General features: G+C 38.7%; 1 protein-coding gene across 3 annotated transcripts in view; it reads left to right on the plus strand.

Annotated features, from left to right (window-relative positions):
- akap12.S (A-kinase anchoring protein 12 S homeolog) overlaps positions 1 to 3,818 on the plus strand; it is a 76,006-nt gene extending 72,188 nt beyond the window's left edge. For all 3 annotated transcript variants that reach the window (XM_041564412.1, XM_041564411.1, XM_041564413.1), the window contains one exon: positions 2,883 to 3,818. The gene's annotated coding sequence lies outside the window, so the exon portion shown is untranslated. The remainder of the gene's footprint in view (positions 1 to 2,882) is intronic.
- Positions 3,819 to 16,525: the final 12,707 nt, after the last annotated feature.

Consider the following 16,525-nt stretch of genomic DNA (forward strand, 5'->3'; position numbering starts at 1 on the left):
TAGACACATATTTATCATGGATGAAATCAAACCAGCTCTTTGCACTTTTTAGAAACGGATCCTTTTTTTGCCATTATGCCCCAGAGTTTGAGAAAACAATAACTAGCAGGTTAACCAAAAAAAAAAATCTATGCTTCTTCTAGTTGCTGTTTGGTTTTTCAGTTTAAATAATATTGCTTCCAGTCAAAAAAAAAACAACTTTTATTTTAGGATTAATTACATTACTGTCTAGTTTTGCAGTCACCAGTCAGTTTTACAGCTTTGAGCTGCAGGGGTCTTTACAGATCTTCTTCAATTTAATCCTTTTAAACATCTTTCTGTGAAACTATGATGTTACTGAATATCAAAACCCTGGAAGAAATAACAGAACACATTCCCAGCTAAATTGATTTTAATAGCAACCACCAGGAAACATTTGCTTATTTGAGAGGTGCACTTTACGCTAAGGGGCAGTTTTATCAAGGGTCGAAGTGAATTCGAGGGAATTTTCGAAGTAAAAAAAAAATTCGAAATTCGAAGTAATTTTTTGGATACTTCGACCATCGAATAGGATACTACGACTTTGAATTTGATTTGAAGTAAAATCGTTCGAATATTCGACCATTCGATAATTTAAGTACGGTCTCTTTAAAAAAACTTCGACTTCAATACTTGGCCAAATTAAACCTGCCGAAGTGCTATGTTAATTCTTCGAATCGTTCGATTTGAAGGATTTATCAGTTAGATTGAACAATTTTACTTCGACCGGAAATGGCCAAATTCGAAGTAAAAAACCTTTGACTTCGATATTCGAAGTCGAAGTATTCCAATTCGATGGTCGAATTTAGAAGCTTTTTCTACTTCGAAATTTGACCCTTGATAAATCTGCCCCTAAGACTTCGAATTAAATTGGAAGTAAAATCGTTCGAATTTTCGACCATTCAATAATCAAGTACTGTCTCTTTAAAAAAAACTTCTACTTCAATATTTCGCCAAATTAAACCTGCCGAAGTGCTATGTTAGCCTATGGTAAGCATTTTACTAAGTTTTTTGAAGTCAACGTAAAATCGTTCCGAAATCGACATTTGAAGTCGAAGTAAAGCCATTCGAATTTCGAAGTCGTAAATACTTCGAAATTCGACCATCTAATGGCTTTACTTTACCCTGATAAATCTGCCCATTAGTGACTAAAAGTTACAACTTCTACTAAACAACATTGGGTGCAATCAAACCGAAGTTAATCAACCAAAACACCAAACCAAACGGACTAACAGACTAACACAGTGGTGTATTGGGTCACTGAGCAACATGGAAATGGATAGGCCCACATTTGCTGGCTCATCTAATAGAAAGGCTGCATAATAATCAATTGGATCAGTATAAACATATGTTGGGATTTATTCTATAATTGATAAACTGTGAATATAAAAAACAATTAATTTTGAAAGCATAAATGATAGAACAGCAGTCATTATTTTGGTGTATTCTTCGAAAATGATAGTTTTGTAAAATGAAGCCAGCCCTTTAATATAAGAAGGCCTATAATAAAGTATACTGACTCTCCAGGACTGAGATCTAGTTAACAAAGGTTTTTTAAACAATGCAGGGAAAATTGTGTTTGCAAAACTATTGGGCACATAACACCTTATATGTTCCATGCATTACCCAAGGCACCCATATAAAAACTTACTCTCCATCTGTAAATTCACAAAGGAAAGAATGTCTAAAGATCCTTTGCTACACTATGTCACACAGTAAATAAATGTATCTGTTTTCAGCTTTGTGTTTAAATATACTTAGATTTTTAAAATAAAATAACCCCTTATTAAAACTATATCTCAGGCAAAAACACAAAAATAAATAAAAAGCACTTAGGGGCAGATTTATCAACGGTCGAAGTGAATTAGAGGGAATTTTCGAAGTAAAACAATTCGAAATTCAAAGTAATTTTTTTGGATACTTCGGCCATTGAATAAGATACTACGATTTTGAATTCGTTTCGAAGTAAAATCGTTCCAATATTTGACCATTCGATAATCAAAGTACTGTCTCTTTAAAAAAACTTTGACTTCAATACTTTGCCAAATTAAACCTGTCGAAGTGCTATGTTAGCCTATGGGGACCTTCTAGGGACCTTCTAGAGCAATTTTCTACGTTTATGGAAGTCGTTTGATTCAAAGGATTTAATCGTTCGATCGAACGATTTTACTTCAACCGCAAATGGCCAAATTCGATGTAAAAAATGTCGATTTCAATATTCAAAGTCGAAGTATTCCAATTCGATGGTCGAATTTCGAAGCTTTTTCTACTTCGAAATTCGACCCTTGATGAATCTGCTCCTAAGTGTATCTACCCACTAACCCACAGAGAAGAGAAAAAGCTGTTTGCCAGATAACACTCAGAACACACAACAGTCACTTATTTCCACTTACTCCCTCCTTGCACCCCACACTCCCAGCATGCACAGCAAACACCAACGCTTTAAGGTTATTAACCCTGCTTAACACATTTCACATGCAGCTCCTACACTCGCTGTGTAGTCACAGACTTACATTAAGGTTTCAAAACATTAAGACATGTTGTGCCTCAAACTATTACTAAATGCCCTCATCTCCCAAAATTTTTTGTCCATATATTGCAATAAATCGAGCTGGCCAACTATATGAAAGTAATTGGCCAACTCGTAGGCAACAATAGCCTTTTTGCACAAGTATATTTGACAGCTACTCTGGGCCTTGGTTGCATTACAAACCCACACTAACCCAAGATAGACTTGTATCCTTCCTGTCATAAGTATCTCCAGCTTATTGTTTATAGTTTATAAAACAATTCGTTTTAGAATATGAAGATATCACAATAAACTGTGCTAGCACTGGACTAACATTCTTCTCATTTCTTTCCAGCTCTCAACTCATCAAGTAAAATTCATGATACAAAAACCTGAAAGCTGCTTGTGTTGCCAATAACACAGAACATTTAACTATTTAAAGGCGTCTTCCAAAGATCCTGGATTATAAGAACCCCATCCATGCGACCTTCTCTTTAATGGAATGTACATTGTTAGACAATCCTGAGGTGTTATCAGGAGCTTCAGACAGAATCGTCCTTTACTCCTAAATAAAATTCTCAGTTGAGGGCCCAAATGTAAGGAGTGATCAGAAGGAAAATCATTAGCCATTCAAGGCTATCAGAAGTTTGGAGTGGGGATAGATATGTATTTATGTGTATATCTTATTTTACTGTATATTTTCTTTCCAGTTATATATATATTAAAGCGGAAGTAAAGAGCAAACAGACTTATAATGAATGCTGTTAGCAGAGTCTATAGGCATGAGTTTTGTTATAACATTGGACTTTATTTGCATCAAGAAAATGTTTGCTTTTTTTCTTCTTTCATTAACAAAATGTCTGGTTTAAAAAAAAAACAACTGTAGAAGTTATTGTTTACAGCGCCATTTAAATTATTATCCAAAATGACTATAAATAATACACCTATATTAAGTGCACTATAAAGTTTATTAAGACACCTGCTTTTCTTCTCTGTAACAGGTCAGCTGAGTTGTGTGGGTTTAGTTTCCCCTACAAACCAATGACGTAGCGGAGACTCAGTATTTTTTTCTGTTTTTTTTCTGTTAAACATGCATTTTACTGTTATCTGGTTCTTACAAAATGTGAAAATTCTGCAAACTTTTGTTTTTACAGAATATGTTTAGTTTGAGTGCACCAGTCTTGGTGCCCAACAGGTTTTTAAAATGTGATTCCATTCTGCTTGTGTACATATTGCTCAACTGTGATTTATAAACACCATATGGTTAAATAAAGCCCCTGCTTTTACCATGTTTTTGTGTCTGCCTCTTGTGAGGAACAAAGGAATTATGTACTCAGTTATCCTGGATGGTGTGTATGTGTGTGTGCATCTGGCTATGGTTTTTGCACCTTGCATCACAGCCCAACAGAGATTCAAAATAGAACACAGAGCCCCCCTCCAAAGGTCTAGTAAATAGTGACTGTGCCAGAATCTACAGACTGGGCCTGCTTTGCATCCTGTAGCAGTTTTGTATTCATGAGGTATGGGTTGAGGGTGTGTTTCATTGCAACATGCAGGCTGCTCAAATCCCATGGGCAGGCCAAATTTTGTGCAAAGGCCACCTAGGCCCGGGTCTAGGGCTGCAGGACTTTAGGGGGGGCGACATGCTGCCCACCCACACCCACATTGGTTCAAAAACACTGGGGATGCGCTGTGTGCCAATCCCCATTGCTCCAGTCCAGATGACGAAAATTTGCACAAATAAAGGGGGAGGGGACAGGGACGATGAACGGCAGTGGGCCTAGGGGCGCCCACTATGTAAATACAGCCCTGCCCATGGGATCAAGTGGGCCGTCGCTTCTCGACCATTGGCTAATATCAAGTGTAGTATCGAGCCCAAGGTGGGTGGGGTGTATCTAGCTATGGGTGTGTCCATGTGAATCCATCCACTGAGGGACATTGAGGCACTTGATCCTCTGGCCAGGGGCAGGCGTATGTTGGTAGCTTGGACTATGCGTCCCAGGCCTTGAAACCTGAGGTGCCTGAAACCACTGGGTTGGAGTTCAACCATGGTACCGGCACTTTAATGCATTCTTGCACTTTCTGCGCAATATGCTCTTATGCTTCCCAGCCATTATGCGGGAGCTAAGAAATTTTTATATTCTGGCTGATAGGTTGGAGCAGCTCATTGCCACACTTTTTATGCATTTTAGCCTACCCTTTTTTATTTTTATAGCACTTTTTGCACTTTTTCAAGGATGGGTGCAATACCTCCGGGTTTGTGTTGTCTAGGGGGGAGATGTGTGGCCATCAGGTTCCTTCTCCCCCTGAATCCGGCCCTGAATGGGCGCAAAGACGACAGACCTCTTCAGAAGTTATCTGTGTCCTTTCCCTTCGGGGATTGGAGAAAGGGGTCCCCCTAGCCTCACTAGGCCTAGATAGCTTCGCCACACTCTGCCGCACTTCGCCAGGCCTAGTTTCGCCAGCGCTATGCAAATTCACTAAAATGCGTAGTTGCGCTCAGGAAGGTGAACGGTAGCGAAGTTGCGTTAGCGTTAATTCGTCAAGCAAAGCGAAGTTACGCTAGCGATGCCTAATTTGCATACGGTGCCAAGTTAAAGTACAATGGACGTATATGTAGCAGCGAATACATTACACTACACAAGGCTGGGAAAGCTTCATAAAATAAAATAGAGTTGTTATTTTCCCCTATACATGTGCCCACTGTATAGTTTAGGTGCCATATGTTAGGAAATCTAGGGGGGAAGGAGGGTACCCCCAAAAAAATGTACGATCTTTTTCAGCCTATCACCCTTAAAGGAGAAGGAAAGGTTAAAACTAAGTAAGCCTTATCAGAAAGGTCCATCTAAATATACCAGTAAACCCCCAAAGTAGTGCTGCTCTGAGTCCCTGTCAAAAGAAACACTGCATTTATTTCCTTCTATTGTGTACACATGGGCTTCTGTATCAGACTTCCTGTTTTCAGCATAAACCTCATTGCCCTGGGCAAGAGCATGCTCAGTTTGCTCCTCTTCCCCACCCCCCTCCCTTCTCTACTGTAATCTGAGCCCAGAGCAGGGAGAGACTCAGGCAGGAAGTGATGTCACACCATGTTAATACTGTAGCTGCTATCCTAAACAAACAGAGAGTTTCTAGAGATTTTTACTCAGGTATGGTAAAACATTCTACAGAATAAATATAGCATTCTAGCTTGCACTATTGCAGCTAATCTATTGGCAATAAAATGCCTCCATAGCTTTCCTTCTCCTTTAAAAAGGAAAAGACGCCAGCGTTTTTTGGGACTTAGAAAAAATTTCAGCTTTTTTTTTTAAGCAATCCCTATCTACTCTATTGCACTTCGCCTGGTCTCAGTTGGCGAAGGCAAGCCTGGCTCAAGAGTTAACACTCATGAAAATCCGCAAGTTAGTGAATTAGCGTAGTTACGTCCCTTTGCCATAGCCCAACTTCACCTGGCGTAAGGGTGCGAAGTAGCGCTAGAGTAGATCCACTTCGCTAGTGAATTTACACCATCGCCCGTTAGTAAATCGGCAAAGTAACGAAATGACGTCACGCTGGCAAATTTGCGCTAGCATTAGCCACTTCGCGCTTTAGTGAATTTGCCCCCTTGGCTCCCTGTCTGTGCCTTTTGTGCTGGGGGATTGAGGATAAAGGGTCCCACCCTAGCTTCGGGAGAAGGTGGTTCCGAGGTTTTATGGTGGGGACTTGGTATTTTTGAAGACTAAGTCCCATTGCACCCTCTGCATGTTTGTATGCACTTTTTGTGTGACATTTTGCACTGGGTGATATGAAGCACGCTTGAGTTTAGGTCCTAATATTTGTAGGATTTGTAAACAAGGTCCAGTTTATATAAGTACAGTAAAGTATGTAATGTCTGGAATGCCGGATGAGAGGTATTATCCATGATTTAAATCATCACACTGTATGATTGTAGAAAGTTTTAGCACCAATGTGGATTAAGCCAGTTTAAGCTGTATAAGGCACAGTTTTATTATTATAATTACAAAGAAAAGATAAATCATTTCCAGTGGATACTTTGGGAAATGGCATTCCTGTAATTTGGAGCTTTCTTTATAATGGATTTGCCATACCTGCAGATCACGTTTAGATATTACAGTAAAGTGAATCATTGTGTGCAGAATGTAACCACTGTCACTATTCTGAACTCAGTAACATTCTTTTAGCAAACATTATCGCCTGCCTTTGGTGGTCATATCAGGGGAGAATGAACCACTTGTTTGGCGACCTTGCAAACAAGCGCATCTTATAGTGTATGGCCATCTTAAGATGTGGAAATTTCTTGCACTTATTCTCTCTCCTGTCAAATTGAAACTGTGTGGTGACTACAAGTAAAGTATAAAGCAAAAGTATAAAGGGGTAAGCTGGGAGTTGGATCAACATTGGCTCTACCGGGACAGGAAGCAAAATGTCCAGAGGCTCCTTGTGTTTTCATAAATCAACAGTCCCACTTGATCATATAAATATAGCAGCCATACTCTGAGCTGATTTTAGGATTTATTAGCCAATGCATATTTTAAACCATTATGTTTCCTTCTTTACTGGAATGGCATAGTAATAACTATTTCTGGTCACTAGATGTCACCATATAACAACTGCATTCAAAGCAGAGGTCCAGAACATATTTCATTTGAGAACTATTTTCAGAACGACATATGATGCAATTGTTACACTACAAGGCTGGTTCATGAAAATAAAACACATTTATTTAAGGAAATGCTTCAAATATTGAAACACTGTCTATGTTCACTTATAGGAACCACTTTACTAATATCACATTGAATTGTGCATTTTAGTTAATTGACAAAGCCTTTCCCCCTTCATTTTTCAATGTAAGAAAAGTTGCTTTTGTGTATTGTTTTTTTTTTTTTATGCATTGGGTTTTTCTGGTATTTACTTATTGCCTGATGTGTATCTTATTTTTGGGGAAATTCACTAAAGGGTGAAGTGACTAACGTTAGCGAAAATTCGCCAGCGTGATGTCATTTCGGGACTTTGCCGATTTAGAAACGGGCGCAGGCATAAATTCGCTAGTGAAGGAGATAGACTGTAGCACTACTTCGCTCAGGCGAATTTTTGCTGTGGTGAATGGACGTAACTATGCAAATTCACTAAGATGCGGATTTTAATGAACGTTACCTCTTGCGCCAGACTTGACTTTGCCACCTCAGACCAGGTGAAGTACAATAGAATAGATAGGAGTTCCTCAAAAAAAACGCTGCAAAAGATCGTACATTTTTTAGGGTACCCGGCTTCCCCCCTACATTTCCTTACAAATGGCACATAAACTATACACTGGGCTCATGTGTAGGGCAATATAACAACTGTATTTTCTTTTATTAAGGTTCCCCGGGCTTGTGTAGTGTAATGAATTGTAATGAAATTGAAATTTAAGTTCGCACGTTATGCAAATTAGCCAACTCTAGCGCAACTTTGCTTTGCTTGCTGAATTACGGCTAGCGAAACATCGTTCGGCACCCTGGACGCAACTTCGCATTTTAGTGAATTAGCGTTGTCCTGGCGAATTTTCGACCTGTGGCAATGTGAGCGAAGCCGTCGCTGGCGTTTACGCAGGTTAGTGACTTTGCCCCTTTGTTCCTTCAGGAGCTTTTACACTTAAATTTTTTTCCCCTGCCTGGAGGTAGAAGTAACCATCATATCCCAAGGGAGGAATCGTATCATTCTTATTATGTATTGAAACATCTCTTTGAAATGTTGACACTACTAGGCAGATTAACTAAGGTTCGAGTGAAGAATTTCGAAGTAATTTTTTGGATACTTCGACCATCAAATAGGATACTACGACTTCGAATTTACTTCGACTTCGATTAGAAGTAAAAATCGTTCGAATATTTGACCATTGAATAATCGAAGTACTGTCTCTTTAAAAAAACTTCGACTTCAATACTTCGCCAAACTAAACCTGCCGAATTGCTATGTTAGCCTATGGGGACCTTCTACAAACTTTACACATCAAATAAAAATCCTTCGATCGTACACTAAAATCGTTCGAGTCGTTCGATTTGAACGATTTTTATTCAATCGTAGGATTGCCAAATTCGATGAAAAAAACTTCGAATTCGAAGTTTTTCAATTCGATGGTCGAATTTCGACGTTTTTTGTACTTCGAAATTCAACCCTTGATAAATCTGCCCCTACAAGTCACTAAAAAATGTTTTTGCACAGCAGATTTTCTAATAGATCAGTGACAGCAAATGCAGAGTTACTTGAAATATGCCTAAAGGAGAAAAAAAAAGACTTAATGCGAAGTAAGTGCATACAATAATTCATTTTTATTTAATGCTGAAATTTCCATAAGTATAAAAGATGTATTTATTTCTCTATTTTCTGTGCTTACCCCCTTCCCCGAATGCTTGTTTGTGCAGTTTGATATTAATCAGACAGTTCATTCTACAGTGCAACCAACTATGTTACCCAACCAGCAATTATCTTTCATTAGTTCATTGCAGATACAATCATATTCATCATTTGTTTTCATAGCACCAGCAAGTCATAAAATGGGAAACACAGTGAATATATTTGCCCTGTGCATGGTTACATTTATAAAGCTGAATAAGTGTGTGCAAACAGAATTGCGATTTTTTTTTCACAATGCAAACATCTTTAAGAGCTTTTAAATTTATTAAAAATTGCAAATTGCGAATATTTATGTGCACACTCTGCGTTTGAATTACACTACAACTTTGGTTGAGGAGAAAATATTTGCAAAACAGTTTTGCAAATTGCAAATATAAGTTACGCCATTTTCGCGCACCGCAACCTCGCACAGTGGGCGTCCTCATGCAAACGCCCGTCTCATTTGCGAGCCATCTGAGAAAATTTATTCACAATGCGAATTCACAAACAAACATTTGTAAAAAAATTTGCGCTGCGCAAACTTTATAACTATATTTAAAAGTTAGAGAATGAAAAAAGAATGCGAGTTGCTGCACTGGGTCAAAATCAGAGCATTGCAATTACAAAATTGCACAGATTGTGGTACAGATATGGGACCTATAATCAGAATGCTTGAGACCTGGGGTTTCCTGGATAAGGGATATTTCCATAATTTGGATCCCCATACTTCAAGGGGTTGTTCACCTTTAAGTTAACTTTTAATATAATGTTGAGAGTGATATTTTGAGACAATGTGCAGTCAGTTTTAATTTGTTATCATTTGTGGTTTTTTAATGATTTAGCTTTTTATTCAGCAGCTCTCCAGTTTGCAATTTCAGCCATCTGCTTGCTAGGGTCCAAATTACCCTAGCGACCATAAAATGATTTGAATAGGAGACTGGAATATGAATAGGAGAGGAGCTGAATAGAAAGATGAGTTGGGATTTCCGGATAATGAATCTTTCCGTTATTTGCATCTTCATACCTTAAGTCTACTAGAAAATCATGTAAATATTAAATAAACCCAATAGGCTGGTTTTGCTTCCAATAAGGATTAATTAAATCTTAGTTGAGATCAAGTACAAGATTTTTATTATTACAGAGAAAAAAAAATAATTTTTACAAAATCTCGAATATATGGATAAAATGGAGTCTAAGGGGCAGATTCACTAAGCGATGAATTTGCGCTAGCGTCTGCTTCGCTCACATCGCAACACTTCGCCAGGCGTAGATTTGCCAGGACAACGCTAATTCACTAAAATCTGGAGTTGCGTCCAGGGAGCCAAATGCTGGTGAAGTTGCGCTAGCGTTGCCTAATTTGTATATGGCGGGAAGTTAAAGTTGAATGGTCGAACATGTTGCAGCAAATACATTACACTACACAAGCCCAGGAAACCCTACACATGTGCTCAGTGTATAGTTTATGTGCCAAATGTTAGGAAATGTAGGGGGGAAGGCGGGTACCCCAGAAAAAAATGTACAATCTTTTGCAGCCTATCACCCTGAAAAATGAAAAGTCGCCAGCGTTTTTTTTTTTTTCAACTATTATACTATTTCAACTATTATAGGAAGCCCTATCTACTCTATTGCACTTCGCCTGGTCTGAGATGGCGAAGGCAAGTCTGGCTCAAGAGGTAACGTTCAGTAAAATCCGCATCTTAGTGATTTTGCATAGTTACATCTCTTTGCCAGAACGCAACTTTGCCAGGCATAAGGGAGCGAATTACCGCTAGAGTCTATCTCCTTCGCTAGCGAATTTTCGCTTATGTTAGTCAATTCGCCCTTTAGTAAATCTACCCCTAAGGGAGACAGCCTTTCCATAATTCATACCTGTATTATAATTTCATTTAGTGGAAGAAAGTTATGGATGCTACAAATCTATACAGTAAATCTATAGGCGGCATATACGTTGGGCAGAACCACAGAAACCCAAATGTGACACAATACAATAATAAATGGCAGGAACATCTCAGTACCCCATTTATCAGCCAGTAGCTGATTTATTAGTACAGATGTATTGTTGCTTCCAGCTGCACTTCTGGCAAAGGGAATATAAACTGCTTATTCCATTCGTTCCGTTCCATTTTTACACCGAACTGCCCTTTGTCACCTGAGCTGAAAAACAGAATTTGTTTATATCTAGAATGTCCTGTCTGCTAATAAGAACGGGATTAGTCAAACTTGTGATTCGCATATTTCTGTGAATGAATCAATGAGCTTCCCCATAAATTGGCATATATTCATTTTATTTCCATCTCAAGTTACTTGGAAACAGTTATCAAACCCATCATTTCTAACCATTATGGCAGCACCTTTTTTCTTAGGGGGACCCAAATTGTTTGGGATCATGGAGACCCAACCTGAAAAGTATGCCAAGAATCCCTGCTTTATGTGGATATATTGCCTCTATGACTGCACAGCTGTTACTGCAGGTCGCTGACAGCCAGAGATATGACAGCGCCTCTGTTCCAGGTGTTTCTATTAAGCAGAAAAATGTAAAGAATTGTAATATTTTCATTCCTGGGAGTAACTGCCTGTTAAGGTTCCTGCAATAAGCAATGCTTTTCAGATGTTGCTTTTTGGATTTTTAATAAGCAAATGCTCTTGACAGATGTCAAAGGCACCCTTGGGCCAGGGAGAGAAAGATATACGTTCAGGAAAACATTCTGTTACTATAGTTTAACCCTTTGCTTTCCACAGGACAAAAGAAAGGAAACCTACATCCTAAGTTAAGGTGAAACATATTGATTTATTTGCACAGTTAAAGTCACAACATCAGCTCCAGATACAGAATGCCGGGCGTATCTCCTCAACCAAGCGCTACATTCATTTATTTTTGGTAAATATTTTGCTGGGATCAATGTCTCTATACTCAGTGTCGCTTCCTTTTTATTGTTACTGTTCATTATTCCATAGAGGTCTTCTCCTATTCATATTCCATAGAGGTCTTCTCCTATTCTTCTTCCAAACTAATTTCAACTTATTGCCTTGTTGCTGGGGTAAGTGGGATCCTAGCAACAGGACAGAGCTGCAGAACAAAAAGAAAAACAAAGTTCATTAAATAAAAAACATAGGGGGTTATGCAATAAAAGGCACTAAGTTTGCACAGGGGCAATAACCCATAGCAACCAATCAGCAGGTAGCATTTACTGATCACCTGTTTAAAAGCAAACATTTTATTGGTTACTGTGGGTTACTGCTCCTGGGCAAACTTAATACCTTTTATTACATATGGGGGATAGAAAATAAAAAAAAACAGTTGCCAATCTACTTTGAATACCTTTTTCCTCCATATATGAAAAGGGAGCTTTATGGTGAACTCACTAACTGAGCTATGTCCAGCTCAGAAGGTCTTTCTCATCCCATAGTAAGTGTGGGAAAGACTTTTTGTGCTATTCTGGGTGAAGAGGATGGGGAAATTCCATGTCAAGCAGTAAGTATAACCAGAAGAAACAGAAATCAAATGACATTTTACTGCTCTTCTTGCTTCAGCTATAGAGCCTTAAGGGCAAAAATAATCTCATTAAAAAATGTCTGACAATCAGGATCAACTTCTCTGGCTCCTGATAAGCCATTTCATTTTGTCAGAGAGAAGCAGAGACTTAAGCTTCCAGCAACTCATTAGTGTAGCGTATATATCTCCTGGCTGCACCTGCTTTACCCCGAGGCATAATGACTGTTACTTGTATATCAAATTATAAGAGCAAAGAAATATGAATTATAATTAAACAAAAGGATTCAAGGCAAAAATAAAGAGCAACCTCAGCATTGTATTCATACCCTGAAATGTTCCTCTGCAGAAGAAATTTTGTCTGATAAAAAGAAATACAAATATAATTTTATAGGAAATTACACTGTGCCGACCAGATACAGATTCTTATCAAAAAGTTCTTAATGGCTTTGCCCAATGAGATAAATCTGGGTGACTTCTTTTCAAAAGCCAAAGCAGCATTTTGCTAAAGATATGGGGCTCATTTATCAACACTGGGCAAATTTGCCCATGGGCAGTTACTCATAGCTACCAATCAGTGAATAGCTTTTTAAAGCCAGCTGCAAGTAGAACAATGAATGCAGCAATTTGATTGGTTGCCATGGGTTACTGCCCATGTTGATAAATTACCTGCATTGATTATATTTTCAGATTATATGTGATCTTACTATGAAAGGATTATGGCAGCACAAACAGATATTAAAAAATAGACAATGTTAAATGTAAATGTTAACTAAGGCCTCTAATTAGAGAAGACTTAGGCTCATTAGACTACTATATACTGTACAACTTCCCTACTGCCAGGATCATCTCCATATCTAATAAGCAGCCACTGGATCACAGCTTTGGGGGGGAATTCAAAAAGCATCATGCTCATTTATAGTGCATAGGAGCCAATTTAGCTGTTAGAATAAGATTCCTCATTGACTGTTTCTCAGCAAGTACATATTTGTTGCTTTGTTTAAAAAACTTGTGTCTGCCGCGGTACTGCTAAAATCAGTGTAAATGTGGATATTTGCTTGGTTGACAGTACCCTGTTTAATTGTCCGAATGAGGTTAAAAAATGGGCAACAGTAAAAAAAAGCAGCAAGTGAGCAGAGGTGAATGGCGTGGGGCAGGCAGATTTCTCTCTTCTATACTTCACGTTGCTCCTCTATTCTGCCTCCTTCTTCTATTCTTCCCAACTTTCCATCAATGCTCCCCTTCAGTCTCACTCCTTTTCTATTCTTCCCGCCTGTCTTCCTCCTCCCCTTCTGTTTTGCTATTGCCATTTTGTTATATTATCCTCTCTACTATGGACTTTTTGCTCTCCAATCTTTTAATTTTCCTATTTGTCACTTCTTTCCCTTTTCCTCCACCCTCAACACCTTCTTCCAGTTTTCCATTTGCCACTCTCTCTCCCAATTTATTGTATATATCAGTGGTTGTCAAACATATTCTGTTCAAGCCCCACTCGAATGTTCAGCCTTTAGTCAGGGCTCTTCCTAGCTCATACTGGAAAAGGAAAAACATTGTTGTATTAGTCTTTTAGCCATAGTTCAAAGAATACATATTTAACACAAATCTCACCCTAACTGATCTTTAAAAGTTTGGGGATTTATTATTATTATTATTATTCAATTCATCCATTTACTATAAAATAATATTATTATTAGTTTTAAAATACCATGACTCTCTCCTAATTCCCTATACATTCAGGATTCACCACTTCAATGTCACATACAAATCCCAGTACTTTCACCCTCATGATGAAACTCCAAATCTACACCTCCCCTCTTCTGTCTTCCTCACAAGTTTTCCTATCCACCAACCCCAACCTCACCTTTCCTACGTTTCACTGCTCACACTGCAAACCCCCTTCATCCTGAAAATGTGATCAGCATTATCTCAAGCTACAATCGTAGGCAACTTCCAGCACCTCAGGACCACCTAGACATCTGATCAGGCTCCACCACAAGCACCTTCATTTTTCTTCTCAGACTTAGAACTGCTTCTCAGCCGTACTGCTTCTCCACAAGCTGTTCCAGACACACTGACATGCAGCAATATGGATGCCAATTGGGAACAGACAGTGTTGGACTGGCTTACTGGGATACCAGGAAAACTCCCGGTGGGCCCAGGTGTCAGTGGGCCCTCATTCTGCTAAACATTTGGCCTATTTCATGGGCATTCCCTATTTCTATGATAACAAAGAGGCTAAATAGATGGAATAGTAGATTATAGTATGTACAGAAAAGAGACTAGGAGAACAATAGTACTGAGAGTGGGCCCCTTGTCTAAGGTTTTTGGGTGGGCCCCTGGTGTCACAGTCCGACACTGCCAACAGCAGAGATAAATACATTCTATGACAGGAGCCCCATTTGATTGCAAGTTAGGGCTCCTCTTAGTCCTGCTGCCTGGTAATTTTAAGATGAATTTAATAGCAACTTAGGCTCTTTTATTACAAGAATGCAAAAAGTCCTCTTCTCTTTATCTGCTATGAGCAGAGAAGGGGCCAGTCAGCAGTACCCTAGAATTGCCCCCACTACCGACTCATTTATTGCCCCTCCTCCCAAAGCTCCTTTTGCAAAGTCAGACTGGGGTATTTGGGGCCCCCTGGGGCTGCTGCATGGGGCAGAGATGGTTCAGTCTTCTCAAAACACACATATATATATATGTCTTAAAACCTGTATTAAAGGGTAAAACTGAAGCATGGGAATCAAAACAAGTTTGTATTAACTATGTCTGCAGTATGCCTATTCTTAGGGATCTTTTATTCTGTATGTTTAAGGAGTTTTTACATTTTATTTGTAATTTTTTTGTAATTTTGTTGTTGTTTACAAAGTGGACACAAGATGGCAGTAATATACAGTATACCTCATTGGCATACACTGCCTACTTCTTCAATAAGTGCCTGCAGATTTTCAGTTCAGTGAGTGTGCTGGACCCTTAGAGGTCTCTGGGGGCCTAGAAATAATTTTCTTTTGGCCTTTAGTATAGTAAAGGGTTGCAAAGACCAAAAAGTCTCACTGTCTCCCAATTGTCATTGGGAAAAAAATTATTTTCCCCCATCTATAAATATTTTCTATTGTCTAATCTCTTGTTCTCTGCAAATTTCCCATAAATTTACATTGGAATAAATTGTCTCCGTTTCTCAGCTTCACACCACATTCAAATTAATTTGGAGCAGCCTGTTTTTTGGCTCGAAAATGTTTGCCTCCTCAATGCTGGGGAACTTTCTGGTGAAATAAACAAATACAATAGGGGAAGACGGGGAATGATCTGACAGCTGAGCAAGGTTATTAAAACACATTCAGCTTTGATTATAAGGTTTTCATAGATGTGAACAAAATTCAACCCATGAGAAAAATGTTGAATTTTAATGGAAAAAAAACCCCAATTGACCTTTGATACATATTTGCCCTTAAAGGGCATGTAAAGTCTAAAATAGAATAAGGCTAGAAATGCTGTATTTTGTATACTAAATATAAACATGAACTTACTGCACCACAAGCCTAATCAAACAAATAATTTATGCTTTCAAAGTTGGCTACAGGGGGTCACCATCTTGTAACTTTGTTAAACATCTTTGCAAGACCAAGACTGTGCACATGCTCAGTGTGGTCTGGGCTGCTTAGGGATCATCATAAACAAACTGCATGACTGGGAAGTAAGGCGGGGGCTCCCCCTGCTGTTCATAAGTATGATTGTTTCCCTGCTCAGCAGTTAGGGACCATTTGACAATTCCTATCCACAGCAGTAGATGAAGGGAGAATTTCACTGCATACAGTCAGGTTTCTTATACAAACGGTATGTATATTGGAGATAGGTTTCTCTTTCATTAAAGAAAGTAAAAATGGGATTTTATTTTTTTGCCTTTACATGCCCTTTAATGCTAAAATGTCTGAAGAGAGGTCAAGTCTTCCTTTAGGCTTCTGTCATGGGAACACAGTGGACGTAGTTCTAAAATTCATAGAACAGATCATTAACATTGAGTGCTGATCCTGAAGTAACAGCGAGCACCCCATTTTCCATCTAGACCCAGAAACGAATCAGAAATAAGGTAGTCATAATTATTTGTAGCTCCCAACTTGTTCATTCCAGGCTCTGCCCCTCCA

The sequence above is a fragment of the Xenopus laevis genome, chromosome 5S (assembly GCF_017654675.1).
Source record: "Xenopus laevis strain J_2021 chromosome 5S, Xenopus_laevis_v10.1, whole genome shotgun sequence".
NCBI classification, from domain to species: domain Eukaryota; kingdom Metazoa; phylum Chordata; class Amphibia; order Anura; family Pipidae; genus Xenopus; species Xenopus laevis.